Source organism: Pongo abelii, chromosome 10, assembly GCF_028885655.2.
Source record: "Pongo abelii isolate AG06213 chromosome 10, NHGRI_mPonAbe1-v2.0_pri, whole genome shotgun sequence".
Taxonomy (NCBI): Eukaryota; Metazoa; Chordata; class Mammalia; order Primates; family Hominidae; genus Pongo; species Pongo abelii.
In genome coordinates, this window is record NC_071995.2 from 111,376,155 (window position 1) to 111,399,613 (window position 23,459).

The window sequence follows — 23,459 nt, forward strand, 5'->3', positions numbered from 1 at the left end:
GCTTTTAAGACCCTCACAGGACACTGTCCCTATGGTTTTGGGGCTCACAGCATGATGAGAATGAATGTCTACTCTAGACTTGTCATTGAAAGGAACTCGACCTTCCATGGGTGGACAACTCTAAAGACTCACTCAGGAGGGCAGCTTGAGGGCACGGTATTGTTTGAGTCATTGTCATTGCATGGGGATAAAGTGAGCCACCTTCTCAGTGGATGTTTGTATGGTGCCCTACAGGTTGGAGATTGTGGAGGGGGCAAGAAGGAAGAGGAGGAGGTGGGGAAGGGAGGAGGAGAAGACAAAGGGAGGGAGGCTAGGTTGGTTCTCACCTTCATTTAAGAGGATATGGCTGAGACTGCTGACTGCCCCCAGTATTGGTTCTCCCATCGCTCAATAGTCATAGGACAGCCACCTAGAAGAAAGAATATATATCCCAGCTTCCATTGTGGCTAGGTAAGGCCCTGTAGTAGATGATATATAAGGGGAAGTGTCAGATAGCAGCTTCCAGGATTTTTTTTTTTTTTTTTTTTTTTTTTGAGACAGGGTCTGGCTCTGTCACCCAGGCTGAAGTGAAGTGGCGTGACCTCAGCTTACTGCAAACTCTGCCTCCCAGGTTCAAGCCCTCCTCCCACATCTGCCTCCCGATTAGCTGGGACTACAGGTGTGCACCACTATGATCAGCTAATTTTTTGTATTTTCTGTAGAGACAAGGTCTCACTTTGTTGCTTAGGCTGGTCTTGAACTCCTGAGCTAAAGTGATCTGCCCACCTCGGCCTCCCAAAATGCTGGGATTACAGGTGTGAGCCACCATGCCTGGCCCGGAAGGAATCTTCTTTAAAAGATAGCTGTTTGGGGGCTGGACACAGTGGCTCATGCCTGTAATCGCAGCACTTTGGGAGGCCAAGGCAGGAGGATTCCTTGAGGCCAGGAGTTCAAGACCAGCCCGGGCAGCACAGTGAGACCCTCTGTCTCTACAATAATAATAATAAAAAAAATAGCCCGCCATGCTAGTGCACACCCTGTAGTCCTAGTTACTCAGGAAGCTGAGGTGGGAAGATCACCTGAGCTCAGGAGTTGAGGTTGAGCCCACCGTGAGCTATGATCACACCACTGTACTTCAGCCTGGGCAACAAGAATGAGACCTTGTCTCTTATAAAAAAAAAAAGATGGCTGTTTGGGCCCTTTGCTTTTATCTCTTCATCTCTTCCTCTTTCCAGTATCCTGGAATTTGGATGTGATGGTTGGAATCAGGCAGCCATATTCAGTTATGAGGTGATCCTGAGAATGGAGTCTTCATATAGCGGAACAACAAGACAGAAGGAGCCTGGTCCCTGAGCCTCTGCTTTTTTTTTTTTTTTTTTTTTTTTAAAAGAGAAACTTCCATCTTGTTAAAGTTCCAGTTATGTTGGGTCTCTACTGTTCTTCGCCAAACTTTACTCTAAAATAAAAGGACAACAAGTGAACCCTGGATTAGGAATTAGAAGACCTGGGTCTAGCCCCATTTCTCCAACTCATATTCCACGTGAATTTGGGGATGGAAAAGGATAAATAGCCCCTGTGTTGCAGTCCCTGGCATCCCTGGTTATTTTAAGCATCCAGTGAGGTTTGCCCCTTGGGAGCTCTCAGTTCTGCTCAGAGCCCCATGTGCTTCTATTCCAAGGCAATGGTGGGGGCAGGGTGCCCTGGGAAGGAGCAGAGTGGGGGCTGGTTTCTGCCTGAGTTTATCTTAGGTCTTACCCTGTTGAGTAGGCGATCGAGGCACAAGTGGTACCCAGAGGTGTGAGAGCATTCTGTGTTAGAGGGATAGCAGTCTTCGCTAACTGCTAAATAGCATCACAAAGGGAGTATGTCTGTCCTTAAACCACCTTATCTTTCATCCTTCAAACCATGCCAAGCACGTATCCATAAAAGAGCAAATAGCCCCTTTCTCTCTTCCCCTCATAACATCCTCAGCAGCTGCACGATTGTTATGTATTTTAAATAAAGCATTTAAAGCCACTCAGAATGTAGCAACAATCACCATGGATACTCATCACTGAAATCCTTTGTTGCCGTGGCAACAGTCCACCCTTCCCCCCCTTCCCCCACCACCCATCTTGCCTGTTTACCCTGAAACTGACATGTTGGTTATGGTGAATGATCGGAAAAAATTTCAGAGGAACTTCCAAGGGCACAGAAGCATGAAATATCTTGCCAGAAAATAGGTATTTTTCCATTATTGTAATAACTATGTTTCACTATCCTATTTTATCAAGGATAGATGACTATTATTATGGGGGGACAAGAGGAAGATCAATGATGAATTAAAGCTAAAACAATCCCTTTTGTCATATCCTTTAGGTGATTTTTAATAGCCATTCTTGCTGCATTGAAAATGTGGTTGGTAGCAACCCAGGAGTATTAAACTGCTGGTACATTTGACCCACTTCCTGCAATTTTTGAAAACACTTCAAGAAAACTCTTTAGGAGGGAAAACCAATTTGTACAAAGGTATTCATAGCAGCCTTTATGGGATGGTAAGAAACAAGAAACAGACATATGCCTGGTGTTGGGGTTATGTGAAGTGATCAGAGTGGGACATGGCATGATTCTTTGAAGCTTTGACAAATGACAGGTAGGACATGGCTGTACATTTGCTAGTTCAGAGGAATAAGGTGAAATGAATCAAGCAAGGTGTAATTGATCCCAACAACTACAGGTATGAGCTCTGAAAACATGTATGTGCTTTAAGCAAGATTGGGAGAATCTGGAGATTCTGAGCTCCTCCTGGGTCGGTGATCTTTTTGAGAATCTGAGAATGCCTTAGACTATCTCCCCAGGAAAATTCCTAGACATGCAACGTTTTGCATATAATTGTAGGAGATTCATGGCTCCCCTGATGCCCATTCAAGGACTACTTAGTCCTCCCCACAAAGGTCCATCAACTCCAGGTTTATCATTTATTTATTTTTATAGAGACGGGGCCTCACTATGGTGCCCAAGCTGGTCTCGAACTCCTGGGCTCAAGTGATCCACCCGCCTTGGCCTCCTAAAGTGCTGGGATTACAGGCATGAACCACTGTGCTTGGCCAACTGCATACGTTAAAGACACACTCACAGGCCCCCATGAGGCACATACAAGGATAATAATTGACTGTGGAGGTACAAGTTGGAGTAATCTATTTGCCCACATTGGAAAGGAAGATGTGAGGTAGGAAATCAGCAAGACCTGTTTTCTAAGCACTAGCCATGACCCTGGTCACAACCCCACTGATCAAAACAGAATCTGGTCAAAATAGGATGCAGTAAAGGGACTGGTTGAAACCAGCTAAAATCAAGATAGCAATGAAAGTGACTTCTAGTTGTCCTCATTGCTCATTATACACTAATTATAATGCATTTGCATGCTAAAAGACATTTCTGCCAGTGCCATGACAGTTTACAAATGCCATGGCAATGTCCAAAAGTTACTTTATATGGTTTAAAAGGGGAGGAACCCTGGGTTCTGGGAACTCTCCACCCCTTTTCTAGCAAATTTGTGAATAACCCACCCCTTATTTAGCATATAGTTAAGGAGTAGCTATAAATGTAGCTAGCCAGCAATCCAGGAGTGCTACTCTGCCTATGCGGCGGCCATTTTCTTCTACTCTGTTTTGCTTTCTCTTCACTGTGTTGGCTTGCTCTTAAATTCTTTTCTACGTGAAGCCAACAACCCTCCTGGGGTGAGCCCCAGTTTTGGGGTTTGTCTGCCTCAGATGGGTGAAATAAAGGGGTTTTACACCCAGTAGGTGCTCAGGTAACTTTTTCCTCCAATTTTAACTCATTATTTTTTTTTCTCCAATTAAAAAAATATTTATTTATTTATGAGACAGGGTCTTACTCTGTCACCCAGGCTGGAGTGCAGTGGCATGATGATGTCTCATTGCAATCTCCATCTCCTGGGCTCAAGCGATCCACCCGCCTCAGTCTCTCGAGTAGCTGGAACTACAGGTACATGCCACTATGCCTGGCTAACTTTTGTATTTTTTGTAGAGAGGGGGTTTCACCGTGTGTTCCCCAGGCTGGTCTTAAACTCCTGGGCTCAAGTGATCTGCTCGCCTTGGCCTCCGAAAGTGCTGAGATTACAGGTGTGAGCCACAGCATCCGGCCTCATCATTATTATTATTTTAAGACAGGGTCTTCCTCTGTTGCCCAGGCTGGAGTGCAGTGGTGTGATCATAGCTCACTGCAGCCTCCAATTATTTCTGGGTTTCTAGTGATCCCCCCAACTCAGCCTCCCAAAATGCTTGGATTACAGGTGTGAGCTACTGTGCTTGCCTTTAACTCATATTGAAGTAAAACATTCATACAAAGAAACACATAGATCATTAAGTGTGTAGTTTGATGAATTGTCACAAACTGCACATACCAATGTAACCAGCATTCAGGTCAAGAGACAGAATGTTACGGTCCCCAGCCCCCAAGTCCCCATGTGTCCTCTTCCAGTCACTGTCCTTCAACAAGAGGAACCACTATTTTGACTTCTATTAACATATATTGATTTTGCCTATTTTTGCACTCTATGTAAATGGAATCATACAGTATGGACTCTTTTGTGTCTGACTTCTTTTGCTCAACACTGTATTTGTGGGACTCATCCACGTTGCTGTATGTAGTCGTAAAACATCTATTTGCATTGCTGTATAGTATTCTATTTTGTAAATATGCCACAATTTTTCATCCTGTTTACTGTTGAACATTTTGGTTGTCTAGTTTTTGTTTTGTTTGCTATTATGAATACTACCTGGAACCTTTTAGCACATGTCTTCTAGTGAGGAAATGGAAGCATTTCTCTTTAGAATATACCTAGGAATGGAATTGCTGGGTTGGAGTGTGCATGCATGTTCAGTTTTAATAGACAGAACAATTTTCTGAAGTCATTGTGCTGATCTGCACTCCCTTTTCAGGGAATTCTGCGTGTGTCTCCATCTTTATGTCAGTCACACCATTTCAGGGCTCACCATTCCCAGTAAAGCCACTTGTGGAAATAACCACCTCTTGTCTGACCCCTCATGTCAATTTCTTTCTTGTTTGTGAACCATCTCATCTCTGTCCATATGAATTAGCCCCTTGAGAAGGCTTCTGTCTTTCCACCAGTTGCTTTGAAAACATGGTGATATGCTTTGGCTCTGTGTCTCCACCCAAATCTCATGTTGAACTGTAATCCCCAGTGTTGGTGGAGTGACCTGGTGGGAGGTGACTGCATCAAGGGGGCGGATTTCCCCCTTGCTGTTTTTATGATGGGGAGCAAGTTCTCAAGAGATGTGGTCGTTTAAAAGTGTGTAGCATTTCCCCCTTCGCTCTCTCTCTCCTCCTCTGCCATGGTAAGGCGTGCTTCCTTCCCCTTTGCCTTCTGCCATGACTGTAACTTTCCTGAGGCCTCCCAGCCATGCTTCCAGTACAGCCTGCAGCACTGTGAGTCAATTAAACATCTTTTCCTCATAAATTACCCAGTCTCAGATAATTCTTTATACCAGTGTGAGAACGGACTAATACACATTGGATGCTAATGTTTGTTGAATACATGAGTGACTGATTCAGTTCTTCTGGAACAAATCCTAAATATTTGCTCTGTTGTTTTTATTTTGGAGCCATGCTTTAAAAGGAAAATTCTGAACGGTTTTAAAATACTAAGTTAAAAGCACACCAACAGTGGAAAATGACCACATTGCCCTAAGACTCAGTTTATGCCACAATCACTGCAAGGCAGGAAAAAGCTTTGGCCCTAGTGTAGCTAGAATAAAGGTAATTTCTGGAATTTGCCTCCAGGATTGGGTTGTAACCTGCCAATTTGAGCTGTGAGGTTTGCTTCTGTTGTGGGTTATTTCCCAGAGATTAAATGTTTCAAACTCATCATTTGTCATGGGCCCTGGCAGGCCTTGATCTGTCATCAGAGTGTGGGAATGGAAGGAAAAGCACAGAACTGTCTGGGCGTGGTGGCTCACACCTGTAATCCCAACCAAAGGATTTGGGAGGCTGAGGCTGGTGGATCACCTGAGGTCAGGAGTTCGAGACCAGCCTGGCCAACATGGCGAAACCCCATCTCTAATAAAAATACAAAAATTAGCCTGGTGTGGTAGCGGGCGCCTGTAATCCCAGCTACTCGGGAGGCTGAGGCAGGAGAATCTCTTGAACCTGGGAAGTGGAGGTTGCAGTGAGCCAAGATTGCGCCATTGCTCTGCAACCTGGGCAACAGAGTGAGACTCCATCTCAAAAAAAAAAAAAAAAAAAGGAAAAGCGCAGACTCGCACTGAGTACCTAGCACAGGATGGGCCCTGGGCTAGGTGCTGTCTCCTACAATAGCTCATTTAATTTAATTGAGTTTCACAATAATACCAGCATCCTCTTCTCTAATCTTTCCACTCTCAGAGAATAGCATTTTCATTCACCTAGTCACTAAAACCAGAAATTTAAGAGTTATCCTTGACAGCTTTCTCTCCCTCATCCCTACATCTGATCCATCACCAGGCCCTGCTGTACCTTCCCACTTCTCCCTATCCCTACTGCCACCATCCTGGGCCAAGCGACCACCATCTCCTGCCTGAACCACTGCAGCAGGCTCCGAGCTAGATTTCTGCTCCCATTTCTGTTGCCTACAGTCTGTTCTCCAGAAAAATCACTCTGTGTGGCTGGGCGTGGTGGCTCATGCCTGTAATCCCAGCACTTTGGGAGGCCGAGGCAGGAAGATTGCTTGAGGTCAGGAATTCAAGACTAGCCAGGGCAACATGGCAAACCCTGTCTCTACAAAAAATACAAAAGTTAGTCCGGTGTGGTGGTGCATGCCTATAGTCCCAACTACTCAGGAGGCTGAGGTGGGAGAATCATCTGAGGCTGAAGTGAGCCGAGGTTGAACCACTGCTGTTCAGCCTGGGTGTCAGAGCTAGATCCTGTCTCAAAAAGAAAAAGAAAAAGTAAATCACTCTGCTTAAAATCCTTTAGCGGCTCCCAGTCGCAGATGTTGTGGATGCCTTGCTCACAGGTCCTGGGCACACATCATTTCTGGGCATGCAGACCCCATGGCTTCCAACAGCAGCCCCTTTGACTCTTAGTCTGGGGGCTTTATCTGGCTATTTAAAGGGCAGGTTAGAAGTGCCAGGAGCAAACATTACTCTACCCCCAGTTCCCCACCCCAGTATTCCTCAACCAATGACTGATGGGAGTTGATGGATAAATATCCCAGATGCCTCATCCCTTGGTTGGAATTCCATTGAGTAGTGCTCTACAGGTCTCCCAAGACTCCTCACTGGATTTAGGTCCCAGTTGTCCCAGTGGTAAGCTGCTTAATAACGCATCCTGCATCTGCTTCCTTCCTTTCCCTTCCTCTCTAGTGCCTCCTGAAATCACCTCCCAAATAAACTACTTGCAGTAACATCTTTGACTCAGGGTCAGTGTCTGGGGGAACCCAAATGAGGACACTCACCATTGCATTCCAGATGATATCCAACCTTCTCATCATGGTCTACGAGTCAGGTATGATCTGGTTCTTGGCTGCTGCCGCCTTCAACACTCCAGTTGCACTGGTCTTTCACCTCCTCAGATACATCGAGATTCTGTGGCCTCAGGGCCTTTCTCTGGGTTCTTCTGTCTTTCTGGAAGGCTCTCTTTGTTCCCCTTTTCTGGTTTCATTGCATGGGCCATTTCCCCCAAAGGGCCTCCCTGCCCTCCTCAGCCCAAACTCAGTACCCTATGTGATCCCCTCTTCCAGCTCCCTGTTCCTTTTCTCCCTAGCGTGTATCATCATTTGTAATGATATATTTATTTGTCTATGTATTCGTTCAATGCTTCCATTCCTCCCCAGATTGTAAACCTCTTTGAGGATGACAATATCTATCTTGTTCACTACTATATTCCCAGAGCCCGCCTCACAGAGGTGCCTGGTTTGGGGCTGTCACTTTTTCCAGTTCCAGGGCTCATTCACATAGCATTCTTCATGAGTGGCGCCCCCTAGCGTTGTGTGATATGACAGCTCTGCTGCCGTGGTCAGAAACCAATCTGACTTGCTGTCATGTCAGTGCCTCCCCACGCATGTGGACTTTTTCCCTCCCAAAAGGCTCAGGAACCACAGAACGTAACTCTGATGAACCTGACTCCAATTAAGAGCTTGCACTTGGCTGGTGAGAATCCCCAGACAACCCCGAGGGTGACTCCTCCCGCTCCCTGCAGAATCTGTAGCCTGGTATTCCTTGTGCTGGCTCAAGGGTCAGATCAGAGTGAGGAGTGCTTGGTAATTGCACTGAGCCAAAGACATTCACTTCCCAATTATTGGGCATTTGAAGTTAGTTATTTGATGTGGGAAAAACCTCCACGCTGCTGAACTGCCTCTGAGCTGAAGCGAGAACATCTGTGAGAGCACAGGCTCAGAGCTCACAAAACAGACTGTCCCTTTTGCTATTAGCAATTTTCCCTGGCCTGGGCACAGCTGGGCCAAAACGAACACTTAAAAATACTCTTATCAAAGTGTAATTTATATGCAATAACTCTATAAACAATAAAATTTATGGAGCTGTGATTTACATGCAACAATGCACCCAATTTAGGTCGACAGTTTGATGAATTTTGACAGATGTATACACCTGTGTAACTACCACCCCAATGAAGATATAGAACATTTCTGTCACCCCAGAAACTTTCCTCATTCCTCTTTGCCATCAGTCACTATGTCCTCAACCGCAGACAACCACTGAACTGCCTTCTATCACTATAGATTTCTAGAGTTTCAGGCTGGGTGCGGTGGCTCACGCCTATAATACCAGCACTTTGGGAGGTTGAGGCCGGTGGATCACTTGAGGTCAGGAGTTCAAGACCAGCCTGGCCAACATGGCAAAACCCCATCTCTACTAAAAATACAAAAATTCGCCGGGTATGGTGGCAGGCGCCTATAATCCCAGCTACTCCAGAGGCTGAGGCAGAAGAATCGCTTGAACCTGGGAGGTGGAGGTTGCAGTGAGCCGAGACTGCGCCACTGAACTCCAGCCTGGGTGACAGAGTGAGACTGTCTCAAAAAAAAAAAAAAAAAAAAAATTCCTAGAGTTTCATATATGTGGATTCAAACAATATATAATCTTTTGTGTCTGGTTTCTTTTGCTCAGCCTAGTGTTTTTGAGATTCGTTCATGTTATTTTTGTGTTTTAGTTCATTCCTTTTTAATTGCAAAATAGTATTCCAGTGTATGGATAGACCATAATTTGTTTATCTGTGCACATATTAGTGGACATTTGGGTCACTTACAGTTTTTGCCTATTATGAATGAAGCTGCTGTGTGCAAGTCTTTGTATGGGTATAAGTTTTCCTGTCTCTTGGGTAAATGTCTAGGAGTGAAATTTCTGGGTCACATGCTGAGCACTATAAGAAATTGTCAAACTCTTTTCCAAAGCTGGTCCATTTTTCATTCTCATCAGCAATGGATGAAAATTACATTGCTCCATATCACAAACACCTGATATTGTCAGTCTTATTAATTTTAGCTATTCTGGTATGTGTGTAGTGGTATCTCATTGAGGTACTGAGGTTTTTTTTGTTTTGTTTTGTTTTTTTGTTTTTTTTCTGTTTTTGCGACAGAGTCTCACTCTGTCTCCCAGGCTGGAGTGCAGTGGCGTGATCTTGGCTCACTGCAATCTCTGCCTCCTGGGTTCAAGTAATTCTTCTGCTTCAGCCTCTCGAGCAGCTGAGATTACAGGCGTGCACCACCAGGCCTGGCTAATTTTCGTATTTTCAGCAGAGACAGCCTGGTCTCATTGAGGTTTTAATTTGCATCTCTGTACTGATTAAGGATGTTGCATACAACCGGGTGCAGTGGCTAATGCCTATAATCCCAGCACTTTGGGAGACTGAGGCGGGCACATTGCTTGAGCTCAGCAGTCGGAGACCAGCTTGGGAAACATGGCAAAATTCTGTCTCTACAAAAAATTAAGAAATTCAGCTGGGTGTGGTGGTGCACACCTGTGGTCCCAGCTACTTGGGAGGCTGGCGGGAGGATTGCTTGAGCCTGGGAAGTCAAGGCTGCAGTGAGTTGTATCATACCACTGCACTCCAGCCTGGGTGACAGGGTGAGACCCTGTCTCAAAAAAAAAAAAAAAGCTGCACACTTTTTCATGTGCTCATTGGCCACTTATATATCTTCTCTTGTGAACTGTCTGTTCGAATATTTTGCCCACATTTTAATTGGGCTATTTGCTCATTATGGAATTATAAGATTATATATTCCAAAGGCAGTGGGTAGAGCTATTCAAGGTTCTCAATGTGATGCCAGGGGTTCTTAGCCTCCTCTTGTTTCTAGGGTCTGGCCAGGATAACAGACTGGGACAAATGTAACTGAAGGCGGAGAAAGAGACATAAATTATTTTAGCATAAAACACTCAGGAGTCATCTAACCTCAAACTTCAGTACTGAAGTTTTTGAATCTGAATCACCTGGAGGACTTGTTAAAATGCAGATTCCCTGAGGACCCCACTCCCAGAGTTTCTGCATTAGTGGGTGATATGGTTTGGCTCTGTATCACCACCCAAATCTCATGTGGAATTGCAATCCCCATGTGTCAGGTGAGGGACCTCGTGGGAGGTGACTGGATCTTGGGGGCAGTTTCCCCATGCTGTTCTTGTCATAGTGAGTGAGTTCTCATGAGACCTGGTGGTTTAAAACTGTGTGGCGGTTCCCTCCTCACTCTTTCTCTCCTGCTGCCACGTAAGATGTGCCTTGCTTCTCCTTTGCCTTCTGCAATGATTGTAAGTTTTCTGAGGCCTCCTCAGCCATGTGGAACTGTGAGTCCATTAAATCCTTATAAATTACCCAGTCTCAGGGAGTTCTTTATAGCAGTGTGAAAATGGACTAATACAGTAAGTATGGAGTGGGTTGTGAAAATCTGAATTTCTAGCCAGCTCCCAGGTGATGCCAATGCTACCAGTCTATAGACCATGCTTTGTCCAGGCATGGTGGCTCATGCCTGTAATCCCAGGGTTCTGGGAGACCAAGGTGGGAGGATTGTTTGATGCCTGGAATTTGAGACCAGCCTGGGCAAGACATTGAGACCTACACTGAGCTCCACAAAAATTAGCCAGGCATGGTGGTACTTGCCTGTAGTCCCAGTTACTCAAGAGGCTGAGGTGGGAGAATCACTTGAGCCCAGGAAGTCAGGATTGTAGTGAGCAATCATGGCTCCATTGCACTCCAGCCTGGGCAATAGAGTAAGACCCTGTCTCCAAAATTAATTTAAAAAAATATAGAGAACACACTTTGAGTAACACCTTATAGATGCTCAAGCTTGAAGTCAGACCCTAGTGAGGACCTCTTACTCCCCACTTGTCCATTTTATAATCTCCAAAGCACCCCCTTCCTCCTCTGCCCACCCATTCATCTCACTCTGTAGAGCAACTGGACAGATTTGAATGACTGACAACCCACATTGTCTCCCTGGAGAGGACCAAAGGAATCCAAGGGACCCAGGAAGAAAGAGAAAAGCAATCAAGCAAGAGAAGTAAATACATCTACCAACTGCAAAAGGAGTGGACGCACAGGGTGCCCTAAAAGTCTAGAGCAGAGGCCATAAACTATCTGCATCTGTCTGGATATGTGTTTCATTTTGGAGGGTGCCTCCACCGTGTTTAAAATTCTTCGGAATCAATTGTTAACATGTATAAACTTGGAGATTTTATCTAAAAAATCCTGGCTGGGTATGGTGGCTCACACCTGTAATCTCAGCACTTTGGGAGGCTGAGACAGGAGGATCGTTTGAGCCCAGGAGTTTGAGACCAGCCTGAGCAACACAGTGAGACAACCCCCTTCTCAAAAAAAAAAAAAAAAAAATATATATATGTATATATATATATATATATATATATATATATATAGCCAGGTGTGATGGTGCATGCCTATAGTCCCGTCTACTTGGGAGGCTGTCGTGGGAGGATCACTTGAGCCTGGGAGGTCAAGGCCACAGTGAGCTATGATTGCGTGGCTATACTCCAGCCTGGGCGACAGAGTGAGACCCTGCCTCATAAATAAATAGATAAATAAATAAATTGGATTCACACTTGAAAAAATTAGGAAATCCTGCCATACTGGTCCCCATTCATACTCTTCTCCCATATTGACAGCTCGGTCTGGGTCCGGACTCTGAGTCTTTTTCCGTCTGCCTAGGGGGTGATCACGGCTCTCATGGTAGCTAGGCCCTGTGTACCTTGTCACCCTTGTTGGTTCCATTAATTCTGCCAACTGTGTAAATAGATAATTCATCCTCTCTCTTCAGTTTACCCTGTGCTATCGGCTTCCTTCCTTGGCTACTTATTATAGATCTTCAAGCATCAAGGGTATGATACTGATGTATGTTAGTACTTCTGTCAAAGATAATGCTATAATCCTCCATCTCCACCTCATCTTTCAGTCTCAGTTTTCTCATCCAAAAAAGTGAGAATGAAAATATCCACTCCTTGGAAGTCGGATTAAATATGTTGCTACCTGGCACGTACAAATGTGAGTTTCTTTCCAACATCACATTTTGATGAATAAAAATAGCCCTGGCAGAAATGTCTCAACAGGTTGTCCTAAGCCTAGTTTCTATTTTTTGCTTTCAAAGCCAGAATCATGTTAAGTTTTTCACTGTTTAGGATCATCATTGCCATAATGATCTGTTATGGCCCTGTTTGTGGTAATAGTCATAAACAACAATATCTGCCACTTACTGAGGGTTACTATACACCAGGGACTTCCCACATACTGTCTTTTTAAAAATTTTATTCCGGCCAGGTGTGGTGGCTCATGACTGTAATCCCAGCACTTTGGGAGGCCGAGGCGGGTGGATGACCTGAGGTCAGGAGTTCAAGACTAGCCTGGCCAACATGGTGAAACCCCATCTCTACTAAAAATACAGAAATTAGCTGGGCATGGTGGCAGGCACCTGTAATCCCAGCTACTCAGGAGGCTGAGGTAGGAGAATGGCTTGGACCCAGGAGGCGGAGGTTGCAGTGAGCCAAGATTGCACCATTGCACTCCAGGCTGGGCAACAAGAGTGAAACTCTGTCTCAAAAAAAAAAAAAAATTATTCCTTATTTTTAGAGATGGGGGTCTTGCTATGTCGCCCAGGCTGGTCTCAAACTCCTGGGCTCAAGCAATTCTCCTGTCTCTGCCTCCGGAGTTGTTGGGATTACAGGTATGAACCACTTCGCCTGGCACCATGTATTACCTTTTTGAAACCTCACAGTAACTGTAGGAGGTGAGTGCCATTATTTGTTTGTTTTTTTGTTTTTTGAGCTGGAGTCTCACTCTGTCACCTAGGCTGGAGTGCCATGGTGCGATCCCCACTCACTGCAACCTCCACCTCCCAGGTTCAAGCGATTCTTGTGCCTCAGCCTCCTGAGTAGCTGGGATTACAGGCATGTGCCACCATGCCCGGCTAATTTTTGTATCTTTAGTAGTGATGGGGTTTCACCATGTTGGCCAGGCTGGCCTTGAACTCCTGACCTCAGGTGATCCACCCGTCTCAGCCTCCCAAAGTGCTGGGATTACAGGCATGAGCCACCACACCCGGTCGTGAGTGCCATTATTAACCCCCTTTCCCAGATGAGGAAACAGGTGCTGGTATTAAACTGAGGCTCCAAGAGAGCTGTTTTCCCAGGGTGGTAGAGCTAGGATTTGAATCCAGGCTGGTCTGACTTCAGAGCTTGATCTGAACTCCCCACACCATAGATGCCTAGTGAATTATTGCATATATATCTAATGTATCCTGTTGTATTTCAGACACCCATAATTCACCTCGTAGTGGGACTTTCTGAAAAACCCTATGTCAGGTGCAGGCTGTATTAGTTTTCGCTTGCTGGCAACGCAGGTGTCCTCAGCAGAGAAACAGACACATCATCAATTCCCCTTCTTCTCCACGTGTCCCAGGCTAAGCCAATCCAGTGCTTCCCATTCCACTAGCCACACTAATTGGCTCAGGAATGGGCATTAGATTAAAACAGGCCAATCAGAGTGAATTTCAGGAATGTTGGCAGAAGTCACCAGAAAAGAGGACTGCTCCCTTCTGAAGCTGGACTTGAACAGGAGAAAAAGTGACCTGGGGCTGCTGGCGGCCAGCTTGTCCCTGTTAAGTGACAGTATGCAGACAGAAGAGCCAAGCAGCCATGGAGGAAAATCAGGTACCTAAATTTAGCTCAACCCCTGCCTCATTCAGTTATACAATTCAATAAGTTCTTTTCTTCTTCCCAGTTTAAAGTTTACTGTGTTGTGTTCACTCTCAGTTGAAAGGATCTTAACTGATACAGCAAGTCAAAGCCTTTTTAGGTAAAGCATTTGCCACTTGATCCTTGTGGTATGATTCTGGCCACATTATTGTCAAATCTCAGATGTAACAGCATTTCATTTGTAAATATTTCATATCTTTTTTTTTTTTTTGAGATGGAGCCTCGCTCTGTCACCCAGGCTGCAGTGCAGTGGCACGATCTCACCTCCACCTCCTGGGTTCAGGCAGTTCTCCTGCCTCAGCCTCCTGAATAGCTGGGACTACAGGCATGCGCCACCATGCCTGGCTAATTTTTGTATTTTCAGTAGAGATGGGGTTTTCCGTGTTGGCCAGGCTGGTCTTGAACTCCTGACCTCAAGTGATCTGCCTGCCTTGGCCTCCCAAAGTGCTGGGATTATAGGCGTGAGCCACTGCGCCTGGGCATATATCTTTAAGAGGCAAAAATTATTTAAGAAAATATAACCAGAATAGCATTAAAAATTAAAAATTGGCTGGGCATAGTGACTCACACCTGTAATCCCATTGATTTGAGAGGCCAATGTGGGAGAAACATCTGAGGCCAAGAGTCTGGGCAGCATATCCAGACTCCACCTCTACAAAAAAGAAAAAAAGAAGAAAAAAATGAAACAAACAAAAAAATAGCTCGGTGTGGTGGCACATACCTATAGTCCCAATTACTCAGGAGGCTGAGGTAGGAGGATCACTTGAGCCCAGGAGGTCAAGGCTGCAGTGAGCTATGATCTTGCCACTGCACTCCAGCCTGGGCAACAGAGTGAGATCTTATCTCTAAATATAAATAGGTAAAAATAAAATAAAAATCAACTATAATGTAGAATCACATTTATGGCTAACTGTTGCAACCAAACTTTTCCAAAAATTTTCCATGAAAGGTGTCATTATGCTCATTAAAAATTGCTCCTTAAAAATGGTTAGTGACTTTGTTGTTTGAATTTAAGATCTTTAAATACATTTTGGGAAATGAGACTCAGAGAGACATCAAGAACCTATTAGCAGGAGTTGAGAGCAGCCTGCGAAACATGGCAAACCCTGTCTCTACAAATAATACAAAAATTAGCCAGGCATGGTGGCTGTGAGTCTGTGATCCCAGCTACTTGGGAGACTGAGACGGGAGGATGGCTTGAGCCTGGGAGGCCGAGGTTGCAGTGAGCCCAGATTGCACTACTGTACTCCAGCCTGGGCAACAGAGTAAAATCCTATCTCCAAAAACAAAATGAAACAAAACAAAACAAAACAAAAAAACAAACCCATTAGGAGTGGGAGTGTGAGCATATAGATGTGTGTGCACACATGCACACATTTCTTCTTATGTGTGTGTTTATGGAGCCAAAAGACTGCATAACCCTAATTGGAAATCTAACAATAAAGCCATTTTGATGTTGCAAGCAGCTGGTAAGAGGGAATTTACAAACTACAAAGAGTAAAATATAAATAAAGAAGCTGAAGAAAAAAAAAAAAGAGAAAGAGAAAGAACACCTACGGTTGCCAGTAACTAGGGATGGATGAAATAAGAAGCATTTTTAGTTTTAGTCAAACCTTTAGAATTTTTCAAAATGCCTAAATGAGAAAATTAAGGAGGTGGAGTGCGTGTGGGAGTGGGCACTGCCAATTTAGATGAAGATAAAATTTTAAATCTTGTTAAACAATCCCAACAAATTGGCAAAGTGTCTATTAATAAAAGTCTTCCTTTAAAAAAAATGGTTTGGTATAAACCACTTTTTTTCCCTTTATGCTTTCTTTTCCTTCCTTCCTCCCTCCCTTCCTTCCTTCCTTCCTTCCTTCCTTCCTTCCTTCCTGCTTTCTTTCTTTCTCTTTCTTTCTTTCTTCTTTCTTTCTTTCTCTTTCTTTCTTTCTTCTTTCTTTCTTTCTTTCTTTCTTTCTTTCTTTCTTTCTTTCTTTCTTTCTTTCTTTCTTTCTTTCTTTCTTTCCTTTCTCTCTCTCTCTCCTTCCTTCCTTCCTTCCTTCCTTCCTTCCTTCCTTTCTCTCTCTCTCTCACAGGGTCTCACTCTGTTGGCCAGGCTGGAGTGCAGTAGAGTGATTTCGACTCACTGCAACATCTGTCTCCTAGGCTCAAGCGATCCTCCCACCTCAGCCTCCTGAGTAGCCAGTACCACAGGTGCCTGCCAACACCCCCGGATAACTTTTGTAATGTTTGTAGAAGTGGGATTTTGCAATGTTGCCCAGGCCAGTCTTGAGCTCCCAGACTTAGGTAATCCTCCCCTCTTGGCCTCCCAAAGTGCTGGGATTACAAGTGTGAACCACCATCCCTGGCCTCCCCTTTATACTTTCCCTTAACATGCTAAGGTACTTGGGTTACAAAGACTGTTCAACTTTTAGTTCCTTTGTTTATTAGCTGTGTGACCACGGGGAGTTAACTAGACCTTTCTCAGCCTCAGCTTCCAGGCGAAATTTTAAAATTTTTTTGTAGACATAGGGTCTCACTATGTTGTCCAGGCTGGTTTTGAACTTCTGGTCTCAAGCAGTCTTCCTGCCTTGGCCTCCCAAAGAGCTGTGATTAAAGTCGTGATCCGCCATGCCTGGCCTGATCTCTGTTTTTAAGTATTGGCAATTAAGTCACATTTTTCTAGAACACCAATGAAACCGAACAGAATATATTCTGCAGGCCACATTTGGCCACAATCCTCTGGGTTACATCAGTTGCCTTAAAGAGGCAGAGAATGAGATGATTTCAGCCCCGGAAAGATGTTCTGCTCCATTTCATCCTTGGAATGGCCGTCATGCCGAATGCAGGTAGAAGATAATAACTAACATTATGGAGTGCCCACTGTGTGCCAGACACTGTCCCTAGCACTTTACATGAGCTAATTTATTAATACTTCCAATTACTACTCATTTTACTTTGGGTCATAAATGAAAGTTTCATAAATGAGCTGAAAGTCCAGGTTAGGCACTGAGCTACTCATTGAAAACCCTGCACCATGGGGTCAGCAGTTCCTTCAGAGACTAGATAAGGAGGGACTTTGGTTGGCTGACTCCCTGAGGCCCCCCTCTCCTCGATTTTCCTTTGATGATCCTTAGAAGAGGGGACGAATGTTCCCAGCATAGGAACAGCAAGTGCAGATGCCCCAGGGGGCAACGGCCTCTGTGATTTGGGGAACAGCAAAATGAAAGAATGATTGAGGGGGAGGGAGGGGCATGTGAAGGGGTTCTGCCTGCACCCTTAGAAAAACCCAACTGTAGAAGGGGTGGTGGAGGAGGGAGAGGTGTGGTGGAGGAGGGAGAGGTGTGGTGGAGGAGGGAGAGGTGTGGTGGAGGAGAGAGAGGTGTGGTGGAGGAGAGAGAGGTGTGGTGGAGGAGAGAGAGGTGTGGTAGAGGAGGGAGAGGTGTGGTGGAGGAAGGAGAGGGGTGATGGAGGAGGGAGAGGTGTGGTGGAGAGGGAGATGGGTGATGGAGGAGGGAGAGGGGTGGTGGGGGAGGGAGAGGGGTGGTGGGGGAGGGAGGGGGTGGTGGAGGAGGGAGAGGTGTGGTGGAGGAGGGAGAGGTGTGGTGAAGGAGGGAGAGGTGTGGTGGAGGAGGGAGAGGGGTGATGGAGGAGGGAGAGGTGTGGTGAAGAGGGAGATGGGTGATGGAGGAAGGAGAGGGGTGGTGGGGGAGGGAGAGGTGTGGTGGGGGAGGGAGAGGGGTGGTGGAGGAGGGAGAGGGGTGATGGAGGAGGGAGTGGTGTGGTGGAGGAGGGAGAGGGGTGGTGGAGGAGGGAGAGGTGTGGTGGAGGAGGGAGAGGTGTGGTGGAGGAGGGAGAGGTGTGGTGAAGGAGGGAGAGGTGTGGTGGAGGAGGGAGAGGGGTAATGGAGGAGGGAGAGGTGTGGTGAAGAGGGAGATGGGTGATGGAGGAGGGAGAGGGGTGGTGGGGGAGGGAGATGTGTGGTGGGGCAGGGAGGGGGTCATGGGGGAGGGAGAGGGGTGGTGGAAGAGGGAAAGGGGAGGAGGAGGAAGAGGGGTGGTGGAGGTAGAAGACGGATGGGGTGGTGGAGGAGGGAGGGGGTGTGGAGGAGGGAGAGGGTAGTGAAGGTGAAGGAGGGAGGGAGTGGGGGTAGTGAAGAAGAAAGAGGGGGTGATGGAAGAGAGAGAAGAGGTGGTGGAGGAGGGAGGGGGTGGTTGAGGAGTGAGGGGGCATGGAGAAGGGGGAGGGAGGAAGAGGAAGAGGAGAGTGGGAGGTGGAGGAGGGAGAGGAGGTGGTGGAGGAGGAAGAGGGAGTAATGAAGGTGGAGCACGGAGAGGGGGTGGTGGAGGAGGGAGAGGGGTTGACGAAGGTGGAGGAGGGAGAGGGGATGGTGGAGGAGGGAGAAGGGGTGATGGAGGAGGGAGAGGGGTGATGGAGGAGGGAGAGGAGGTGATGAAGGTGAGGAGTGAGAGGGGGTAGGAAAGGGAGTGATGAAGGTGGAGGAGGGAGAAGGGGTGGTGGAGGAGGGAGAAGGGATGATGAAGGTGGAGGAGAGAGAGGGGGTGGTGGTGGAGGAGAGAGAAGGGGGTGGTGGAGGAGGGAGAGGGTGTGGTGGAAGAGAGGGAAGGGGGTGGTGGAGGAGGGAGAAGGTGGTGGAGGAGGGAGAGGGGGTAATGAAGGTGGAAGAGGGAGAGGGGGTGGTGGAGGAGGGAGAGGGGGTGGGAGAGGGAGTGATGAAGATGGAGGAGGGAGGGAGGGGGTGGTGGAGGAGGGAGAAGGGATAATGAAGATGGAGGAGGGAGAGGGGTGGTGAAGGTGGAGGAGGGAGAGGGAGGAAGAGGAGGGAGAGGGGCAATGGAGAATGTAGGGGGGTGATGGAGGAAGGCGGCAGTGGTGTTCCTAACCCTTGATCTTGGCTTGTTAACCCTTTCTGAGCTTCCCTTTAGTGGGGGGATGAGGATGGTCGGCTGTTTCCACATTTAAGGGCAGAGCTGGGTGAAGGGTGGTGTTGGTGTTCGAGGGTCACGCGCGGGTGGCTTTGCCGCGGTGGCGGTGGCAGAGGCGACACCGCTGGAGGCGGCGGAGGGACGGGCCCACCAACGCTGCAGGCCGGTAAGGCGGGCGGGGGCTGCGGGCCACCAGGTCCTGCCCTCCCGAGCTGCATCATGCGCTGGCTGGGGGGTCGTGGGGGGTCCCGTGGGGGCGCGGCCGGGTTGCCGGACGCTGCCTCCCGGAATGGGGCTGCTGGAGCGGGAGGACGCGCTAGAACCGGGGGTGGGGCGACGAGGGACTTGGGAGCGGGGAGACGGCGCAGGACCCGCGCTATCCTTTGGGATTTTGAGGGGCGGGTCCGGCAAGGCCCCCCAACGTGGTTGCTCCTGCGAGTCTCCCAGAGGGGAACAGGTGGTCGCGGGGTGGCTGCGGCGAAGGTAGCTCCTCTCCGGTAGCCACGGGGTGTCGGATGTGCGCTTTTACTCAGGCTCCATGTGTGCCTCTCCTGGAGCCGGCTGGGACCCCGCGTCAGGCTTTGGTCAAGGGTCTTTCGAAGGGATAGGAAGACGGGAAACTCAGAAAGTGCTGAAATCTGGGCACTAGAGAGACAGTGTGTCTGATTTTTACCCGCATCCTCACTCCCACTCCAAGTCATAGCACGTTCCCTGGATCAAGGTTTCCATAGTTAATCAGAGGGCGTCTCCGCCCCCCACCCCAACCCCATCCTGACAATATATCCTTTTGATTTCACCTCTTAAACCAGGTGTTGCAAACTCAGATGCACACAGGGTCAGGCAGATGCACAATGTGCCCAACTCTTACCTGGTTTCAACTACGCACCAGGCGCTGTCTGGAGTTATTCATTCATTGAATCCTCACCCCCCTCCCTGAACTTGCTGCTTGTGATGACCCTGATTTTACAGATAGGGAAACAGGTAGGCAAGGTGAAAGTCACTTACCCAAGATCACATGAGTAGCAAGTGCCAAGTCAGGATGGGACTCCAGGCAGGTGGCTCCAGAGTCCTGGCTCTTAACCACACTGCTGTGCTGAGCAGTTGAGCTGTGGGGGTCACCAGGAGCCCCATCAGGGAGACTTACAGCTGCCAGGCAGGATTGCAGACCCTGTGTGGCCAGACTGTCCAATTTCTTGTCTCATCCTCCTGAGTAGCTGGGACTACAGGCATGCACCACCACGCCTGGCTAATTTTTGTATATTTTAGTAGAGATGTGGTTTCACCATGTTGGTCAGGCTGGTCTCAAACTCCTGACCTCAAGTGATCTACCTGCCTCGGCCTCCCAAAGTGCTGGTATTACAAGCTTGAGCCACCTCACCCAGCCTTAATTTTTGTATTTTTAGTAGAGATGGGGTTTTGCCATGATGGCCAGGCTGGTCTCAAACTCCTGACCTCGGGTTATCCACCTGCCTTGGCCTCCCAAAGTGCTGGGATTACAGGCATGAGTCACTGCACCCAGCCCTGAGTTCTTATTTTCACTCCCCTGAAGCTCAGATCTGGCCCCACATAATTTGGTGGAGAGAAGAATTTTGGTGGAGGGAAGAATTTTCTTTTGGAAGGTGTGGCTATACAATAAAAATGACAGTGTTCACACAGGTCTTACTCTTGTCAGGGCCCTGGGGCACTGAGCTATTCCCTGTTATAAAACTTTTTTTTTTTTTAAATTATTGTATTTTTTTCAATAGAAATGTTTCTTTTTTTTTTTTTTTTTGAGATAGTCTCTCTCTCTGTCACCCAGGCTGGAGTGCAGTGGCATGAAAATGGCTCATTGCAGCCTCGACCTCCCGGGCTCAAACTATCCTTCTGCCTCAGCCTCCTGGGAAGCTAGTAACACAGGCATGTGCCACTGTTACCGGAAAGGGATTCCGATCCAGATCCCAAGAGGGGGTCCTTGGATCTCATGCAAAAAAGAATTCAGGGTGAGTCCATAGAGTAAAGTGAAAGCAAGTTTTTTAAGAAAATAAAGGAATAAAGAATGGCTACTCCATAGGCAGAGCAGCAGCATGGGCTGCTCAGCTGCTTATACTTATTGTTACTTCTTGATTATATGGTAAACAAGGGGCAGATTATTCATGAATTTTCTATGAAAGGGGTAGGCAATTTCCAGAACCGAGGGTTCCTCCCCTTTTTAGACCAAGTAGAGTAACTTCCTGATGTTGCCATGGTATTTGTAACTGTCATGCTGCCGGTGAGTGTGTCTCTTAGCATGCTAATGCATTGTAATTAGTGTATAATGAGCAGTGAGGATGATCAGAGATCACTTTGGTTGCCATCTTGGTTTTGGTGGGTTTTGGCTGGCTTCTTTACCATATGCTGTTTCATCAGCAAAGTCTTTGTGACCTATATCTTGTGCCGACCTCCTGTCTCATCCTGTGACTTAGAATGCCTAACCTCCTGGGAATGCAGCCCAGTAGGTCTTAGCCTTATTTTACCCAGCCCCTATTCAAGATGGAGTTGCTCTGGTTCAAATGCCTCTGACACCATCATGCCCAGCTGTTTTTTTTTTTTTTTTTTTTTTTGTAGAGATGGGACCTTACTTTGTTGGGCAGGCTGGTCTTGAACTCCTGGGCTTAAGCAATCCTCTCGCCTTGACCTCCCAAAGTGCTAAAATTATAGGTGTGAGCCACTGTGCCTGGCCTAGTCTTCAAGTTTTTTGGGAGCCGTGGCTGTGTCTTCCTCATTCTTGTATTCCCACATGTCACACATACTGCATTTCACATAATGATATTCAGGAAGTACTGAATCAAATGTAATTAACTCAAGTAAAGTAGAGATTCAGACTCTTAGACACCCACCTCAGGCAAGAAATCTCTCTTCCCCTCTGAGTTATAATGGAAGTCACTGTTCTCAAGCTTGTAGGATAAAGAGCAGCACAGACTCTGACATAGGACACCTTTGTTTTCCTTGCTGCCACCCCTGAATTCAAAGTCATTTGTCTCTATGTTGGTGTCAAGCGGCTAGGAAAATGGGCCCAGCATGAGACAGTTTCAAACAGTGCAGCTTTTTATTATGCAAAGGTAACAGGGTTTCTCGCAGCATGACCCCAGCAATAGTGGCTGTCTGTGACTATTACCTCAGAGCCAGGGAAGAAAACAAGCTTTCAAGAGTATGAGTCAATCAAAGGGTGCTACTGACTTCACCTTTTGCTAGGGTCCCAGAATCTTTTGAGGGGCAAAACTATAATTCCAGCAACTAATAATGAGTCTTCAAAAAGCAACAAAACAAAACAAAAAACTTCCTAAGAAACCAACCCAAAACAAAACAACAAAAACAGAATGGAGAGAAATCTGGGAAGATCTACAGAGGATTATAAATCTTTGGGAGGTAGAATGGCCAGAACTAGATTTCTGTCATTTTGGTTCTACCTGAACCAAAACATGGCCCGAGAAGGACTCAGTGATGTGCCCTATGAACTTCATTAGGGATTGATGGGTTCAATAAGCTCCTATTGCAAAAACGTGAACATAGCAACCACTTACATTTTAGTCTGAACTAGCCACTTTCTGACAGCTGGGAGTTGCAAAGTCAGCTGCTTACACGGTCTGAGCATGAAATGTCAACAACTGAAGCAAGCAGAGCCAGAAAATACAAGAGTGGTGGGAATATAGTGAGTTGGGAACACATGCTCCATCTATAGGAGCAGCAGCAACTCAGCTCTGGGCAATCATTACCATGAAAAATTACAGGTTCTATGTTACTGTATGTTTTGGGAAGTTGGAAATCTAGATTTTTTACATGAAATCTTCCAATTAAAAAATGTAAAAAAATGTATTATTTTACTAGTTCTTCCTCTTTCTTCATCATAGGTTCCTCTGAACATCTGATTAAAGCTATAGTGCCTGGGAAACTACAGCACATACTTTTTTTGTATACAATTTCAAGAGATTCATAGACAGCCTCCCCCAATACCATGGTGTCTCAAGGGCAGAAGGAATGCCTGCCCTGGTATTTATACTTTCCAAGAGAGGATCTGGTTGGTTGGATTTACCACTGTCAAATAGGTCGCACTTCCATTGGGCAGAGTTTCATTTGTGGTTTCCTCCTCATGTCCTGATTGACTGCTTTTGGCTTCAGCACCGATTCTGAGTCCCATAGTTACCACAGCTGCAGAGCTGGCTTCACCCAAAGCACGGCTCAAACAGACCTTTCAGAACAAAGTATCCCAGGGTTTACTTTTCTCAGAATTAATCTGTGGGCACCCGTATCATTTGAACTTCATTAACTGCCCTCCAGAATGCCTCCTCCCTCACCTTCTCTTCCCAAATTCTCACCATTTGGAAAACTCCTC

The 23,459-nt window shown here is 46.6% G+C and overlaps 1 protein-coding gene and 1 long non-coding RNA gene across 2 annotated transcripts in view; one reads left to right on the plus strand and one right to left on the minus strand.

Moving 5' to 3' along the window:
- Positions 1-1,996, minus strand: part of LOC129049416 (uncharacterized) — a 29,005-nt gene extending 27,009 nt beyond the window's left edge. Inside the window, exons 1-2 of the long non-coding RNA XR_008512469.1 lie at positions 1,735-1,996; positions 327-409 (exon numbers count right to left, since the gene is read on the minus strand). This is a non-coding gene — a long non-coding RNA (uncharacterized LOC129049416). The remainder of the gene's footprint in view (positions 1-326; positions 410-1,734) is intronic.
- Positions 1,997-2,083: 87 nt separating this feature from the next.
- RPH3A (rabphilin 3A) overlaps positions 2,084-23,459 on the plus strand; it is a 344,016-nt gene continuing 322,640 nt past the window's right edge. The window contains exon 1 of the mRNA XM_054526605.1: positions 2,084-2,201. The gene's annotated coding sequence lies outside the window, so the exon portion shown is untranslated. The remainder of the gene's footprint in view (positions 2,202-23,459) is intronic.